The sequence below is a fragment of the Lepidochelys kempii genome, chromosome 1, assembly GCF_965140265.1.
Source record: "Lepidochelys kempii isolate rLepKem1 chromosome 1, rLepKem1.hap2, whole genome shotgun sequence".
Lineage (NCBI taxonomy): Eukaryota > Metazoa > Chordata > Testudines > Cheloniidae > Lepidochelys > Lepidochelys kempii.
In genome coordinates this window covers 163228107-163243929 of record NC_133256.1, presented here as the reverse complement: position 1 = coordinate 163243929, position 15823 = coordinate 163228107, and the positions used below count along the sequence as shown (strand labels likewise).

General features: G+C 42.4%; 1 protein-coding gene across 1 annotated transcript in view; it reads left to right on the top strand.

Moving 5' to 3' along the window:
- Positions 1–15823, top strand: part of MRPS6 (mitochondrial ribosomal protein S6) — a 72916-nt gene that overhangs the window by 27602 nt on the left and 29491 nt on the right. The window lies entirely within an intron of this gene.

Here is a 15823-nt window from a genome sequence, read left to right as displayed (position 1 = left end):
TTTTTTTAAATGATAAATTCTTAGTACATGAAAGATTCTGTAAAAATCAAACTCAAGTTCATAAGTTATTGGAGGTGTGATGGGGGAAATGATACAGTATATGAAGAAATGAACAAAACTCTTTACCCTGCATATAAACAAATAGTAAATAAAAAAAGCTTGGATGAGTTTGCCCTAAATCTAGATGGATACACTAGGAAGAAGAGGGGGATGAAGAACTCAGGGAGCCTCCTCCCTTTTGTGTAGTGACAGAGTGGCTGTGGATCCAGAGCTTCTATATGCATTTTCAGGGCCTGGCTAAAATGCTCAGTAGCACACTTTGGGGTGTGTGGTGTGCCATCTTTGGGATGTTAACAGGCACTATCCCATACTAACTCTGCATACATTTCCATTAGCAACTGGCATTAGAGGGTTTGCTTACTGGCCCTTCTTGATCTAGTTTTAATGAATGTATTATCACCTGCCTCTCAAAGGTAGGCTGGCTCAGGGACCCTTTGCTTTACTGCCACTGCTTCAGTCCTTCTTACTCTTTCCCTAGAATGCCTCACACAGTAATAGGGCCAGAAGCATATATCTTGTCTCCACCTAGATAAACAGCAGCCTGCCTAACACAGTCTCTTCCCTAGTTCCTTTGCCCCAGATGAGTTCTTTTCTACCAAGCCCACTTTTACATGTTTACTGCACAATGAGTGCACATGGCACTGGGCACACTTATGATCAGTGATAAAATTTTAATCCTGTAACAACATGTAATATTCACCAATAATTATGGCTGTATTAGGTCTACACTTCTAAAGACAAGGAGTTTGTGTCTATTGGCATGTGTTTGATTATACTTCGAATACTAAAACACAGTTTACTTAGCTCTATTTGGTTGTATCTTTACATTTTAAATGTTTTCATACTAAAAGTCCATATTACACTAGTTCTAAAAATTTATTTCCAATGGGGATCAATCGAGTCCTGTCACTATGTAGCTTCACAGAAGTAAGACAACCTATTGTTGGATTAAATATGGCAAAGTGTTGTAGTCATAGTTGGAAACTCAGTTGATAAAATGGCTGTATTCTCTCCCTGTATTTATAACTGAGGCCTGGTCTACACTGTAAACTTAGGTTGATGGAAGCTACCTTTCGTAGACCTAATAATGTATGCATCTACTCTACAGTAGAACCTCAGAGTTACAAACTGACTGGTCAACCATATATCTCATTTGGAACCAGAAGTATGCATTCAGGCAGCAGCAGAGACGGGGAGGGGATGGACAAAAAGCCATTCAGTACAATACTGTGTTAAATGTAAATGACTACAAAAAAAAAAAAGGATTTAAAAAAAAAATGTTGACAAGGTAAGGAAACTGTTTCTGTGCTTGTTTTATTTTAAGTAAGATGGTTAAAAGCATTTTTCTTTTGCATAGTAGAGTTTCAAAGCTGTATTAAGTCAATGTTCAGTTGTAAACTTTTGAAAGAACAGCCATCACATTTTGTTCAGAGTTATGAACGTTTCAGAGTTACAATCAACCTCCATTCCCGAGGTGTTAGTCACTCTGAGGTTCTACTGTACCAGGTCCCTTCCACTGACATACGTTGACTGTAACGTCGACTTTTCCACGAGAGGCGTAGCGCTTAATTCGGTGGTGTTGGGTCAGAGAGGCAGTGTAAACGCAGCATTGTGTAAGTTGACCAAATTAGCCTCCAGGAGGAGTCCCGCAATTCTCCACTGTGACTACTCTGGAGATGGTGTTCAACTCTGCTGCTCAGCAGCCAGGTACACAGGAAACAGCCCCTCCCTTTTTAAATCCCCAGGAACTTCTGAATTCCCATTTCCTGTTTGATCAGCTTGGAGAGCTCACCGGCACAGCTGATCATGGAGAGTCAGAGCCCCAAATGTGCTCCAGCCTGAAGTACACAGGTGGTGGTGGTTCTTATTGGTCTGTGGAGAAAAGCGTCTGTACAGACACAGCTCTGATCCAGCTGAAGAAACGTAGAGGTCTACAAAAAGAGTGTGTGGGACATGAGGGAGAAGGGCTACACCAAGGACATGCAGCAGTGACATTTGAAAACCAAAGAACTTTGGCAGGCATACCAGAAGACAAGGGAGATGAACAGTCCTTATGATTCTGCCCCACAGACATACTGTTCCTACATGTGATTCTCGGTGGCAACCCCACCACTACCCTCCTACCATAGCATGGATACCTCCCAGGAGTCCAAGTCCAGGGCCACCTCAGGTAAAAATGAGGAAGACATTCTGGATGTAGAGGAGGAGGAGAATGGGAGGCAGGTGAGGTGGGGGATCCATTCTCCCCAAGAGCCAGGAGCTATTTTTAACCCCAGACCAGTCAGTTGGTCGCAGGACAGCATGATGGCCGAGTGTGATGCCGGGGAAGGCGTCTCTGGTAATTATGCAATTCCAGTCAAACTGTAGGGGTACATGCTGTTATATACTTTTTTTTTGTTTAATATGAAGGAAAAAGTTGAGGTGCAGTGAGTATCTGCCTCCATGTTGCTAAGGGGAGGGGGCATTATCCACCTACCCACCTGAGCTCCCAACTCAGATTTCCCACAAGTTGCAGTACAAGGCCTGTTACCTAGGCTGCTGGGCCATACTCACCATGGCTGGAACAGCAAACTGGTTCATTGGACAGCCAGGGATTCTGATTATGTTCTGGCTTGCACTTCAGTATAATAAGGGAAGTGATATTTAAATAGTAAACTTGCACTAGACCCAGGGTATGCACTAACAATGGTTGCCTTGTGCTTTGCATGCCTTATAGTGGAAAATTTGGCCTTCAGCATATGCTCTATACTGGCGGAGAGGCTTTTGCAGATAGAAGGTGGAAAAAAGAACGTGTGATGAATGTGTTCAGTGAGCTAATGAATGCCTCTGGGACAGCTGACATGGAGCTAAGAGCCTGGAGGATTTAATTGTTTGAAAAACTGGACATGGATACGGACAGCTGGAGAGCATCCCAGGAGCATGAGCGTACCCTGCAGGATGAGATGATGTGTTTTATAAAGGACCAATCGGACACATTAAGGTATCTGAGCATCAAGAAAAACAACTTTACAGCCCCTGCAGAATAGCCTGCAAGCATCACCCTATTCTCAATCCTCCTTCCCAAGTGTTCCAGGAAGTGGCAGGGGAAGGTGCAGTATCCCTTCCACTCAACACTGGGGGAAGGTACTAAAAACAAAAGGCAACAATTCAGAGACCTTTGATGAGCAAGACTTCTGTGCTTTCAGACACAAGCAGGCTTGGTTTTTCCCCTTCCAATTTTATCACACAGTTTGCCCAAGGTTAAATTATTTTCCTGTTTTGTTTTTATTTTTGTGCAATAACAGACAACATTTAGAGAATGAAATACTCTTTATTTATTCCAACCATGGAGACCTAGGGGAGGGGAGGTCCAGCAGAACTGATACAGTGGGGGAATGATAGGGGAAAGCACAAGCCACAATAATGTGCACCACTTATCTGCATTATTAGTGAAACTGCTTTTCAGAACCTTCCAGAGACACAGAGCTCCTTGCTGGGCTCTTCTTCTTGCCCTGGTATCTGGCTGCTCAAAATTAGCTGCCAACCTATCTGCGTCCACACCCCATCGCTGCAGAAACTTCTCTCCCTTTACCTCACAGATATTATGGAGCGCACACAGCAGGCAGTGATAATGATGAGGATATTGCTTTCACTGAGGGCTAATCTAATAAGCAAACTGCGCCAGCGACCCTTTGAATATCCAAAGGCATGTTTAACCACTATTCTGCAGTTGCTCAGCCTATGGTTGAACCGCTCCTTACTGCTGTCCAATGAGTTGGTGTATGGCTTCATGAGCCATGGGAGCAAGGGATAGGCTGAGTATCCCAGGATCACGACTGGCATTTCAACATCAGCAATGGCTATTTTGCGGTCTGGAAAGAAAGTCCCTGTTTACAGTTTTCTGAACAGACCTGCGTTCCTAAAGATGTGTGCATCATGCACCTTTCCTGGCCATCCCACGTTGATGTCGGTGAAATACCCCTGTGATGCACCAGGACTTGCAACACCATTGAGAAGTATCCCTTTTGGTTTATGTACGTTTTTTGGCAAGGTGGTTTGTGCCACGATTGGGATATGTGTTCTGTCTATTGCTCCACCGCAGTTAGGGAACCCCATTGCAGCAAAACCATCCACTATGTCTTGCATGTTTCCCAGAGTCACTGCCCTTCTTAGCAGAAGTCTATTAATGGCCCTGCGCACTTGGATCACAGCAGCTCCCGCAGTGGATTTACAAACTCCAAATTGATTCCCTACTGACCAGTAGAAGTCTTGCGTTGCAAGCTTCCACAGAGTGATAGCAACGCTCTTCTCCACTGTCAGAGCAGGTCTCATTTTTGTGTTGCTGTGCTTCAGTGCTGGTGAATGCTCTGCACAAAGTTCCTGGAAAGTGGCCTTCCGCGTTCAAAAGTTCTGCAGCCACTGCTTGTCATCCCATAGCTGCATAACGATCCGGTCCCACCAGTCAGTGCTTGTTTCCTGGGACCAGAAACTGCACTCAACTGTGTTCAACTGCTGTGTTCCTGCCAGCAGCAACTGGGAATTGTTTTGCTTTATAGCTTGCTTGAGTGATATTGCAGTGTTCTGCGTGGTGGCTCCTGTCTTGGCTCTGGAAATACTTCAGAATAAGGCATGTGGTGTATATAATGCTCACAACAAGAGTGCACAGCTGAGCGGGGTCCGTCCTTCTCAAGCTATGGCATATGTGCGGCTAAGCCAGGCTTTTGGGTGGGGGGGGGGGAAGGTGCAGGAAAGTATGGGGGGTTTGCTGTTGATATCAGAGGAGGGAGAAAACTGCATCATGGGAGGTCGAAGCCATGTTCCCATTCCCTCCTGCAATGACGTTTTGTTTTCATGAGGCATTGCAAGCCCTTCCCAAACCGGGCTGCGGCTAGTTGCACTATGGGTTAGCTACCCATAGCACATTGCTCTGTGCATTGATGCAAGCGCTGCTAGTGAGGACGTGCTCCATTGACACAATGAGTGTGGTATGGACACACCCAAATGACTTAATTACTGTAGTGGTTGGATGTTGACTTGATGTTTTGTAGTGTAAATATGCCCCTACTGTTAGGAGACTTTTTAAAAGAATCTACCATCCACCTGTCTTCATACTGGGCTTTTTTAGAAACTTGTTTCCCCACTAATCTCTGTGTAATTTCTTCATATCCAAGCAAGCTCAATTTCTGCATCTTAGCTGTCACTGTAGAACTTGCTAATGTTCGTCACTGCATATGATTTATTAAACATTATCTATCTGTATTTGATAATCTAATAGATGACAAAATACATCTACCAGTTGTGTTTTTTTACATAGCTTGTTTGACCTGAAACTGAAAACACTAGGTCAGTCTTGGTGTTGTATGAGTAAAGAGAGGTAAAGTGTTGTATGACCGCACTAGCCCATGTGCAAGTGTCGACATTACCAAGTTTTATATGGAAACTGAATCTTGCTGCTGTTCCTCTCCATTGTTCCTTATCTCTCTTCTTACTAACTTTCCTACCAAAGTGTATCTTTTAATGCTTCTGTAATGTAAGAAAATCAAATGGGATAGTTTTAACATGGGCATGGTCAGCTATGAAAAGGCCAATTGTAAATTAATGCAACTCAACTGTGAAGAACACTTTTAATCTGATTTTTTTTTTAGTTTTTTTAAAGAAATCTCAATCTATTGAATAGGGAGGGAATGTTTATAATCTTTAAAATATGCTTATTAGGTATATTTCTCTGTTTTAAAGGGAGTGTAAACTGGATAATCACCAGGCACTTATATTGCAATCTCAGTTATGGGGTGAAATATTGGCTCCACTGAAGTCAATGGCAAATGGAGCTAGAATTTCAGCCATGATATCTAATGGCTGTTAATGAATAGAGATATTTTATTTTGCTTTAAAAATAATACTGATCGTTTTAATGTTGTTGACTGTAGAATCATTCATATTAATACAACTGCACCCAAGAATATTTTCTGCATGATCTCAGACTTTTATGTGTATATTCTTATACTGTACAGTGGTGCATAGACACATTACAGAGCAGAAGGCTCAGTTGTATGAAAGACGGTAACTTGACAAGGTTTTTCTCTCTTCATTTTGATGTTTATCAGGATTGTTTTCGTGCATAGAAAGCAAAATCCAGTGCATATTCCTTGGAATATTAAAACAGTGGCTAAGGAGCTTTTAGCATTCAGGTAAAAGTGAAGACCTGTATTAATAATGAGTGTAACCACTTCATTACATTCCTTTTACTGCTTTATGCATATACCACATTTGATAGGCAAGAACACTAACTTGGACCATGCCATGGACTACGATGTGTAAGAAATTGCTTCAGGGTTTTTGTAGCGTAAACATGCCTCTACCAGTCTTGAGTCATGATCTGATCAACAGAGATGTGAACCCAGATTAGATGTAATGTTTTTGGTTTACCATTAACTCCTGGGGCTTGCAAAACGGCAAACATAGTATCTTTTGTAACAGATTCTGGTCCCTCAAATTTCAGTATCTGGCCTCTCATGGTGGCCAATGCCTGTTGCTGTGGACTTGGACCAATTGCCACAGAGATCCAGAATGATTTTTCTACCCATCCCTACATAACTAGCCATTTATTGTCTTGAACTTTTGAACCATGGCACTTGATAACACCTATTTTGACACTTGTAGCTTAATTTTAAATGTCACCCTTTTGTTCACCTTAACTTATTTTTCTTAATTTTCTCCCACTAATTTACTAAAAGCTTCTTTTAAAAAGAGAAGGCTTCTTGAAAGCTTTTTGTACACTTCATTATGGAAAACTTCCCCTCCATTTTGGAGAAGCTTCTTTGACAGAATGGCATCAACAGTTTTTTCCTTTACCTTTCATTGATATCGAGAAGGAAATGTGATGGTTCAGTTTACCCTTTGTATGCTTCCCACCAGGGTTTTGGAGCCGTGCTCTGGCTCCGCTCCAGCTCCAGGCAAAGACCTGCTGCTCTGCTCTCCTGCTCCGGGCTCTTCTCCAAAGTCCTGGTTCCCACCACTCTCCTTCTCTTTTCTGCCTCTCCTCCACATTCTCTCCACCTGCCCCTTCCCCCATACCATAAAGGCCAGGATGATACTTCTGGTGTAAGTCATGTAGGTACTTGTACCTGGCTAGTGTGAAGGATTTCCCTGAAGGTTTTAGAGGAGGGTGGAGTGGGGAATAGCTATCACAGAACCTCTGCTTGAGCACCCAAAGTGAAGGATACTTGCACGTCTAAAACATGCAGCTTTATTTTTTATATTCTTATCCTAAGATAACAGCGTTGTTGGGAAAACCTTTCAGAGAAAGGGCTGTGTGGAAGAGGTTTGAAAAATCTTTGGAGTCATTTATCTCTAGCTTTCTTTGAGAGACATGCTTTGGATTTGGTAGTGTATAATAAAGCAGAAATACTCATGTATTTATTCAGTAACTGTATGTTCCATGCCCTTAAACTTAATTGTTTTGAAATTAATATTAACCTTGTTACATGTGATGTTTTAAAGTAAACAAACTTATGTGCACTGTTTTAAAGGTGTTTTTCGTTGTTTTTTAAAGAAAATGTGTATAATTCAGTGGTTTAATGTGCTTTAATTAGGCGATGATAAACAGTAGTTGTAGAATATAAATAAATATGTAACTAGGATTTCTGATTTTACTGATGAGATCTCAAAATGCTGATGTTTGCAAAATGGTTTTATTTTTTGTCTACAAAACACTTTATGGTTTTTCTTTATGGTGTTGGTTTAAAAGGCATTTGCTTTATTTTTGTTCTGCTATCAAATAGACTATGTATTGACATCTTGTGACACTTTTTTTTTTAAAATAGATTATCAGCTTCACTGTATAAAGTCAGACACTCTGAGCAAAGATGGTGGTGATGTTATATGACAATTCTATGTCTATCAATACACGTTTTTAAATGAGGTGATTATTAAAAAAAAAAGTTGCTGTGCAAAATGTTAGTAGTCTTCTTCAAGAAGAAAGCGAATTCTTTTTTAATATCACGACAGAAATCTTTTCATTCATCTTTTTTTTAAAGCACAGTGTCAAAGTGATGCTGCTTTTACCTTGTATATTTGATATCTTTTTTTCTTAGATTTCTGTGAAATACTTTTCTGTTTTCGTTGCTGTTGTATTTTCTGCAGCTTTTATATAAAATACCAGTTAATGAACTGCCTTATTTTTAACTATTCTGCTAAAATGCATTGCTGACCAAAACCAAACAATATTATATAGCATTTGAATTCTGCTTTTTCCCTAGCCCCTGACTCATATGGAATGAACCAAATGGACATGCAGATCAGGCAACTCTAGTTGGGTCCAGGTCTCTCTTCGGTCAAGTGTTTGTTTAAGGGTCTAGCAAGATCTTATTAGACGGATGACTTTAAAAATTCTTGTAGTAGGAATATAGATTTAGCAGTGTTAATGAGATTAATATAGCTTGATTATACTTGTAAATTGTTACTGTCCATATCTACAAGTTCTTGTCATAGAAATGATGTATGATAAGGTAATTTTGGTCTAGTGAATAGAGTATTATATTGTTATAAAAACTTTGAAGTAAACCTGATGCAAAACTCCTAGTTCTCACTGCTGACCCTGTGTATACTGTTTGCATATTATCTTGCCTACTGCATTTGTCTTCAAACTAAAACTCTTATTAGAGAGTGTCTGGATACTTCAAACTGTTTCTTGCAGTTTACATTCCTTTACCATGGCATTTTGTCCTGTTTAAAAAGTATTCTGTAAAAAGTTTCAATAAAAATGGTGAAAAAACCCAAACCCATGTATTTCTGAAATTATTTGGGAGAAATTGTAGATACTGTAAGCTGTCTTATGTTTTAACTTCATTGACTTTGGTTACTTGTAATAAATCTTGCAGTCCCTCACTCTTCACCCACTATTAAAATGCAGCTCTGTCTGGGGTGGAATTTAGTGACCATTTAAATAGTAATCCACCCAAAGAAACTAAGACTATCCCAGTCTACTTAAAACTATAAGAGGAATTTAGGTAGGCAGAACATAGTTGTAGAACTTGGCCAGAAAACAAAGAGCTAATACGCATGGTGTGGAACATGCGCGCGCTCTCTCCCCCTCCCCCCCCCCCCCAAAAAAAAAAAGCCATGGAGGCAGGGTTTGATTCAACGCTGCTACCTCCATAATTTGAAGTCCAGGGCATTGGTAGCAGAGAGCCGTTTGCAGTGCATCAACTCACTCCAATGAGCCTGCAGAATCTGTTAACGTTGGTGTGCCCATAATTGGCAGTGCAGCCCTAAATGAATAGTGCAGGCCCAGGAGAGCAGGTGGACAGAACCTGCACACCAGCTGCCAACTTGCCATATTTACCTCGGTCATAAATATAAATGGAACGGTAACCACCTTTCTGTATACAGTGCTATAAAATCCCTCCTGGCCAGAGACAAAGCCCTTTTACCTGTAAAGGGTTAAGAAGCTCAGGTAACCTGGCTGGCACCTGACCCAGAATGACCAATGAGGGGACAAGATACTTTCAGATCTGAAGGGGGGGAAAAGGCTTTTGTCTGTCTGTGTGATACCTTTGCCGGGAACTGATCAAGGATGCAAGCCCACCAACTCCTGTAAAGTTAGTAAGTAATCTAGCTAGAAAATGCATTAGGTTTTCTTTGTTTTGGTTTGTGAAATTTGCTGTGCTGGAGGAAATGTGTATTCCTGTTTTTGTGTCTTTTTGTAACTTAAGGTTTTGCCTAGAGGGATTCTCTGTGTTTTGAATCTGACTGCCTGTAAGATTATCTTCCATTCTGATCTTAGAGTTGTTCTTTTTTTGTTGTTCTATTAAAGTTCTGTTTTTTAAGACTCTGGGTTTTTTTGGGTCTTAAAAATCCAAGGCTGGTCTGTGCTCATCTTGTTTATTCTCAAGCCTCCCCAGGAAAGGGGGTGTAAGGGCTTGGGGGGGGGGATATTTTGGGGAAATAGGAACTCCAAGTGGTCCTTTCCCTGATGGTTTGTTAAATCACTTGGTGGTGGCAGTGTTTACCTAATCCAAGGGCAAAGACTTTGTGCCTTGGGAAAGTTTTAACCTAAGCTGGTAGAAATAAGTTTAGGGGGTCTTTCATGCGGCTCCCCACATCTGTACCCTAGCTTTCAGAGTGGGGAAGGAACCCTGACAACCTCCCATGAGTTCTTTTAGAAAAACTCAAGGGGAGGACAGTGGTGTCTAACTGTTTAGCTTTTATTCTCTCAATGTGATGTGGCTGTTCTCTTAGCTTGCACACCATGTACAGCCCTGTGCCTAGGAGAGTGAGCATCCCAGGATATTTTTCTGTGTCATCCAAAAAGCACATCCTTACTGAGGATGTTGTCTCTGCAGAATGATAAGAATGAGTGATAAATTTGCATTATAATATCATCACGTTCATAATACTAAAAATGGACAGCAACCATTCTCAATACTAGCCATAAACTAGTTACATAAACTTTATTTATTTTTTGTTTTGGTACGTTGCCCCCAACCATTGGAATGGAGGGGGAGCAATTAAATCGAGGGGTTCTCAAGGTTGAGAAGATGAATACTGGGCTCAGTTTCACTCATGCAATCTGGTGTTGCAAATGTAAGCCTGGTATAACTACCCTCCAAGGTGACTCCCTCCTACGTAGAGAAATCTTTCAGTCGCCCTAGAGCTGCTATAATGGCTCTCATGGTACATTCTGGCCTCTATCTATGGGACATCCTTGGGATGTCCCAGCATTTGACCGCTATAAAGGACACCTTGGGCTGTGGGCATCCTTGCATAATTCATTAGGCTGAAAGTTTTTATCTGATGCTGGAGAATGGCCATGCCCCACGAATGGGGGAGCTGTAAAGGTGAATCAAATAAGATCATTCAGACCATGAAATCTGGTTCCTAATATCTAATAATTACTAGAGTGTGAGGCCCACTACCGTAACTTTCTGCAGAATCAAGGTTTTAAAGTTTAACTTCCTTCCCTTTGTGGCTGTGAATATAAACCAATTCAGCCTCGTCTTCTGGAGGCCATGCAGTACCCATGCCTCTGTGGCAGACCTAACCTAAGTAGGTTTAAGACGGAGATTGGTAAGTTTATGAAAGGCATTTTGCGATGAGGTTGCCGGCAGTAGCAGGAGACTGCCCTCTGACCCTTCCAGTCCTATGGTACTCCCTTGCTTAGAGTTTTTCTAAATTGCAGAAGTGTGGAAACTGATTTGAAAATGCCTAGCACCCTGCAGATGCAACCAAAAGCAAATAATTTAAACTGGAAAGAGTCAGGCTAGTTTTGAGCTGCCGCTGCTGCTTGACAAAGCTATGAGTAGTACAGGCAAGCCCTGGAGTGATTCCCGGCAAAGGAGACTGCAAAAGAATGGAGAGATGAGGAGTAGGGTTACTACTTGGACCATAAGTGAGGCTAAGATTAGGTCATGGAATCCGTGACTTCCAGAGACCTCGTGACATTTTCTGCTTCAGCCCCAGGGTGGCGGGGCTGGAGCTGTCAGCCAGGGGGAGGGGGTGGCCTTGCAACTCCCAGCCACTGTGGATGGCGGAGGGACAGCGGAGCCACAGCAGGGGTGGGTGCTGGACCCCCCCCCCCACCATTTTGTCACAGATATGTTTAGTAAAAGTCAGGGACAGGTCACGGGCTTCCACAAATTTTTGTTTGTTTGCATATGACCTGTTCTTGACCTTTCCTAAAGATAACTGTGACAAAATCTTAGCCTTAATCATAAATTGTTGAGGCCAGGGACTGTGGTTTTCATTGTGTGGCTTGTACACCGATTAGCACAGTGGGGCTCTGATCTATGATTGGGATTCCTAGGTGGACTGTGGTGTAAATAATACCACCACCCTTAACTGTGCAGCAGAATGAAGGGAAAGAATATTGTGCTGCTCTATGCCAGTAGCCAGAGGGGCTGGAAGGGGTTAGGTTTCCACATTAATCAAACATCTACTAGACAGAAGCTATAAAAGATAGGGCTTCCATGCTGGGCCTGGAAACAAATCCTAATATAAGCAATTCCAGCATCCTGTCCTTTTCCAGCAGCTGGTGTGAGGGGGGAGCTGGTTGGCTTCTCCCTGTTCCTAAACAGCAGCAGTCAGTTTTGTCCTCTGGCCATTGGGTTTTTGTCCTCTGGCCATCTGGCCATTGAGTCTAGGCTTGGAAGAATTAAATATCTATTGGCGTCGCTAATAATAAAAATTTACTGATAAGCAAAGTAAGAAAAATGTTGGCTTGAGAACTTGTTAGTTTGATTTAAAGATATTTACTTTGTATGTTTTTGACATGTGGTGTTGACAACTTGTGCTTAACAGTTACAAAGCATTAACTTTTTAAATCTCAATGCTTGTCATGAAATAATTGAGCTCTCCTGCTCATAATTTCCCATAACTGTGGATAATTGAAATAAATAAATAATGCTTAAAATTGGTGTAATCTCTCAAAATTATAAAAATTGAATTCTGCCAAGCCTACTTAAGTCACTCAAATCAGTGTCTGAATGGGTAGGTGAATAGGGACGAGAGGATGAGAAAATAATTTAAAGTAGGTGAGAGAGAACACGTGGGGTGGTGGTGGGGAGCAGCATAGTGAAATAATTACAGTTTAGTGCATGGGAGGGTGACACGGAGAGAATAGACACAGACATTGAAATCTGAGAGAAATCATAGGTAGAGTAGGAATGCACCTCGAGAAATAGCCTGTATGAGAATGTGGTCCTTATATAAAAAATGGAAAATTGTATATTTGTAAACGTAATCCTGATAGACTTTAAAGTAATTTTTCTATCAAGGTAAAGGTTTCAGAAGAGTGTTCTTTGATCTATAGCCTAGCTCCAAAACCGGAAGGGTACTATGAATTTGTCATAAGTCAAGCAAATTTATATTGGAATTGGAAAAGATTGAGAAAAGGGCAACAGAAATGATTAGGGGTATGGACAGTTTCCAAATGTCTAACTTATCAAAAGTGTTTTGTTAAAGTCTATATTATAATATCTTGGGAGAAGATAAAAGGGTTAGCTACCACATAAGAATAAAATTTTAGGAAGGAAGCTTAATTGGCTCTGAGGTTGTGGTTCAGACATTCTTATTTTGTTTCAGTATTAAGCTATTAACCAGCTCAAGTCATAGACTTGGTTACAGTTGATAACATTTCTTAGTTGTGGTTCGTATAACCCAGGGGTCGGCAACCTTTTAGAAGTGGTGTGCCGAGTCTTCATTTATTGACTTTAATTTAAGGTTTCGCGTGCCAATAATTCATTTTAACGTTTTTTAGAAGGTCTCTCTCTATAAGTCTATATATTATATAACTATTGTTGTATGTAAATAAGTTTTTCAAAATGTTTAAGAAGCTTCATCACCTATGCCGGCAGCAGGCTGAGCGGGGCTTGCGGCCGGGACCCTGGCTTGCAAGGGGCAGGCAGCCAGAACCCCAGACCAGCAGTGGGCTGAGCGGGGCTGGTGGCCGGGACCCCAGACTGGCAGTAGTCTGAGCGGCTCAGCCTGCTGTCTGCCTGGGGTTCGGTCCGCCGGCTCCTGCCAGCCAAGGTCCTGGCTGCCGGCCCCGCTCAGCCCGCTGCAGGTCTGAAGTCACGGCCCTGTCCACATAGAGTAGGTACCTACCTTCTCCCTGGTTCTAGCCAATCTCTTCTTCTCTTTGCACTGAGATGAGGGTGGGAGTGTGCCGAGAACAGGGCTGGGGATGAAGGAGCAGGCTGGGGGTTGGGGTGTAGGGTCTGCCCAGGAGCTAGAATGAGGGAGGGGGCTCAGGGTTGGGGCAGGAGGTTTGGGTGTGGAGTGCTTACCTGGGCAGCTCCCATTTGGTGCGAGGGGTACAGGTGGGAATGTGGGGTGTGTGTGTGTGCAGGAGTTCCCATTTGGTGCTCAGGGTGGGAGTGGGGATGTGGGGGGTGCAAGAGTCAGGGCAGGGGGATGGGGGGGTGTGAGGAGGGTGCCGGAGTCAGGGCACAGGCTGGGATGTGTGGGGGGTGAAGGGGTGAGGGCATAGAGCTGGATGTGTGTGAGGAGGGGTCAGGGCAGAGGGCTGGGGTGGGGGGTGCAGGGATCAGGGCAGAGGGCTGAGGGTATGGGCTGGGGTTGTGAGGGTGCTCCCAGCCCCCTGCCCTGAGCGGCTCACGGCAGGGGGCTGGAGGGGTTATGCCCTGATTCCACCCCCTTCCCCAAGGTCCTTGGAGCAGACAGTGCCCTGCGGCTCCGCTTTTACCTCTCCTACTCATAGCAAGGGCCGTCAGTTGATCGGCCGCAGGGAGGGAGAGAAGGAGGGGCAGGAACCCAGCATGCTGGGGGAAGAGGCGGGGGGAGAGGGAAGTTTGCCTGCCCTGCAAGGAGAGAGTGGGGGGTGGAAAAGGCTGGGCTGGGCCTGGCAGGATTTTTAGTGGCATGCTGCTGTCTGCCCGGGTCCGGCAGACAGCAGCGTGCCGTTAAAAATTGGCTCGTGTGCTATAACCAAACAACCAGCTTCCTTCTTAGAATCTTCCTTACACATTCTAAGGATTGATTATCTCTACAGCTAATTTGTTTTAACTTAATCCAAAGTTGAGACAATTTTGTTGATTTAACTATTTTATATTGATTTAGTACTTGTATTGCTTTATTTTTAGTTTTACATTAATAACTTAGCTTTGGTGATAAATTTTCTTGATTCTATTTTAAAATGTGTTAATAAAACTTATTTAAAAAAACAACAACCCTGAGTCTCCATTTTCTCTCAAAGTAATGTGGGTCCTGAATACTAGAGCAACTGGGTGTTTATTAATTAGTCAACCTAAAATAACTTCCCTCCTGCCCCAAAATTAGTCTTTGGTTCTTACAGCTGAAAAAGATTATACCCTCTATTATTTGGGGGGTGGGGTAGATAGAGTGAACCCAAGAAGGGAAAGGGAATAACAAAAGCAAGAGAATGCAGTTCCTTCGAAATGACAATACTGACAATATGTTGTAATACTGACAAAATGACAGTACTGACAATATGTTTTCAATTTAAAACATAACTGCTTTGCCCAGGGTGTGATGGCATCAGTGACATTTTTCAACCTGGTGAGTAGCCTTATGTCCCGGTTTTCAGAAGGGCTGAATACCCAATGCCTATTGAAGTCAATAGGAGTCTCTCGTGCTTGGCACCTGTGAAAATCAGGCCAAAAGGTCTCTGACCATTTGGTTTTTAGGTAATGTTTTAACCCTATGGAAGAGATGGGATGGTTGTCTTAAGTAGATATATTTGAACTCTTTGTAATCACGTTTTTGTATTTAGGCTTTTTTCTTAAATTCTCCCGCATTCCGCCCCCTTCAAAGATGCTGTGAATACTGTTGGTATTCTATGAGTACTTAAGGCACAGAAGGTGTAGCATCCTTTGGCACTATGATGGTGCTATAGAAGCATCTTTTATGGGTATGTAAGCATGATTCAGAAACTTCTACAATCTCTAGTTCCAGTCAATCAACAGTCCCCATATTCTATCATAGCATGCTCTGCATATCCACTGAACTATTGGGTTAACCTGTGTAAGAAAATACCTCAATAAAGTGATTAGGCTTTAAATGTAACAACATTGCTTTAATTGAAGCAAGTACTGGAGCGCTCTGGAACCTGTATAGCTGTTCAGGCTACTCAATTTAAACTAAATGAATCACTAGTTCATGTTTGTTCAGCATCTTAAATAGAACACTGTCCATCCAGAAACCAAACACACAGGAAAGAATTAATATGTGAACTTAATTTAGAGGTGTGCTCATGAATGTCTTGCTACTTATTTGGATAGATAGTCTTCAAGGGGTAGTTTTGCCT